Source organism: Akebia trifoliata, chromosome 13, assembly GCF_017979445.1.
Source record: "Akebia trifoliata isolate Shusen 1 chromosome 13, ASM1797944v1, whole genome shotgun sequence".
Taxonomy (NCBI): Eukaryota; Viridiplantae; Streptophyta; class Magnoliopsida; order Ranunculales; family Lardizabalaceae; genus Akebia; species Akebia trifoliata.
In genome coordinates, this window is record NC_141387.1 from 15,351,815 (window position 1) to 15,354,747 (window position 2,933).

Below are 2,933 nucleotides of genomic sequence, written 5' to 3' on the forward strand. Positions count from 1 at the left end.
ATAGTGTTTTTTTCATTTCTTTAGATTTGGGCAAAGATAAAAAAGTTTCAAATTCGATGATCATTGCCAATCTCCTATCCAATCAAGTTTTTTTACGATTAAGTGACAAAGTTTCTAACTCCTAAAGGAGACAACGAAGAGGAGATAACTCGATATTCTCTCCAACCAATTCAACGTTTGCGAGATGAAGAGGAAGACAACTGATTAGTGCCTCAAAACACTAATTTATCTGCACGTTTCCTAGGCATTTATCTTGATTTTCGTCATATTTTATAGATTAGGTAAATAATCATGCTAAGGCTCAAATTATCTCATTACATGTCTTACCATGTTAAATAGACTTATTTGCATAAAATTAATGTATTTATCAGAAGACTGATTACATATGTTCATCATACAGGTCAAATATCAAATCATCAAGATCGACCATCAAATCAATCAATCAAGTGTGCATTACAATCTAAAGGACCAATCAAGCAACCATGCAACATTGGAGATCCATAAACCTCAGCATCAATGTGGCGTAGTGGATTTCGATTTAAGTGCCCTAAAATTCTTCGGATGTGTTCCTCACGTGATCTTATATGCAAAAGAAATGGCAACTATTTTGAGTTCTTTTAGAGTACTGAATATTTATAAATAGATCTTTTTCCCAATTAGGAAAGAGCTCTTGGCCCTTGTCCATTCTCTCTTCTTCCTCCTAATGCCCTTGACATTTTTTCTTGTAATGTTTCATTTTTAAATAATTTAATTTTCTGCAAATTCTCTATAATTTCTCTAAAAAGAAGATAGTGTACATTAGTCACTAAATGAATACAAGTGTTTGTTTTATGACTTCTCCTTGTTTCCTTGCAATGACCATAAGCTAAACTCCCTTTATTAGTGAAAGGAGCAAGCTTTTAATTATGTGTTTTAGTTCTTATACTTCCATATTTTTATATGATTATTGGATTCTCTTCAAGGTTTTATCCAATTCTAATGGATCAAAGTTTTAAATGAATACTTACATCTCTTATGTTAACTTAAATGTTTTATGCTTGGATAAGATCAAAATAAAACATACTTAATTTAGATAATTGGTAATAGGGACTTCGCATATTAGTGAGTGAAAGAGTCCTAACTATTGTTATTCAAATTTCATGTTATATCTTCCAACCCAAGGAATTCACACCAAGCCCTTAGAGTTGAGTTAAAAGAATGACAAAACTTAGATGTGGTTTAGTTATTAGTCCTAGGTTACTTTAATCACTAATGATCTTCTTCTCTTGTTTCTTAGTTTAATTTTCATTTCTATTGCTTTACTTTCCAGCAACATTTACTTTCCTTTTTGTTACACAAAACACAAAAACATATTTTAAAATAGTGATTTAGATTAACTTCATTTTACTTTAGCTTGATAACAACCCCTTTTTTCTTGGGTTCGATCCCCTTACTTGCCCCACAAGTCAAGGAAAGTTATAAACATTTTAATTTATGATAGGACGATAATATCAGAATTTTGGTGTGACTACCGGGGAAAGGTGTAATTGTTCTAAGTTTGGTTTGAAGTTATTTTTGTCATTTTTTCTTCATTTTCGTCAATATAAAAAATCAAAACTAGTGCTTTCATTACAACCAGGAAGATTATTTAAAACCTGTATGAAAATTTTAGACACAGATCCCTAGACTTCAATGTGTCGCAATCACTATTCACTACGCCACATTGAATCCAAAGCCTGATATGTCCTAATTTTAACACACTTCTTAATTTTTCTTCTAGATTATAATAATAGGTATAGTTTTTGTTTGTATTTTCTATTATGTTCAGTTTCTAACATTATATTTTCTTTTGTAGGTTGGAACAACTTTTTAACAAAATCTCAAGTTTAATCCATTAGATCCAAGATTCATTTCACCTTACTATTTCTTTTATTTTTTATTTATTTATTTTAGATCAATTTGTATTAAGAACTTTATAAAATTTCATTAGTTAATTAATCCAAGAAGGCTTGGATTGTAATAGACTAAGGAAATACTACGGTTGGATGATACCGTCATGGCTCCTTAGGTTTGCACACCAAAATTAGAGTTGGTGGCCTAAGTTGACTCAACTCATCTTCACCCTATCTAGTATAGGAGGTAAGTTTGATCCACCCATGCTACTCATTACTCGTGGGTTACTCTTTGCCTTTATTTGTTATTTTTCAATTTGTATATACTTGAATTAGTGATTAAGTTAGTAAAGAACACCCCTTTCCTAGGGATGACACCATAAGATAAGAATTGGGGGTCATTACCAATTCCTTGCTCTAGTTAGGATAATCAATTGCACTAGTCATCCAATCAAATTAATTAAAATCAATTAGACTTGACTATAGGGCCTACGAACTTAATAAGAAAAATCCACTTCAAGTTGTGCCGATTGTGCTTCTTAATCATCTTTGACATCTAATAAGATATTGTCCTTTGAGGAGATAAACTCAACCTATTCAATAAAGGAAGGTGATTTAAGAGTATTATTTCTTATGCATTTTGCGCCACCTCCGATCTAGAGATCCGAACTTGATTTTATAGAATTGAATCGGAAGGCTAGTTGCGTCATTTCTACCCAGTTAGGAGTTGTCTAGAGTTAGGCAATTTTTCCAGGTCTAGTCTTTTCTTTTATTATTGTTTGATAGAATCTATGATTTGCATGTTTGATAAACAATCTAGGAGTAACGTATTAGAATCATATGATCCTGAGATCGAATGCATCATAATAAAATTCGTAAAAAACCCTCATTAAACATGATGGGTGATCGAAAACGAACTCTCAATGAGCTCTTCGTTCCCACTTTTGCTACCCCACCTACTTGTATTGTATTACCATTAAATAATGCACCTCAATTTGAAATTAGGTCAACCACCATAAATATGAGGCTACTTGGTTCAGCCCATCAAAAACCAAGTTCTTG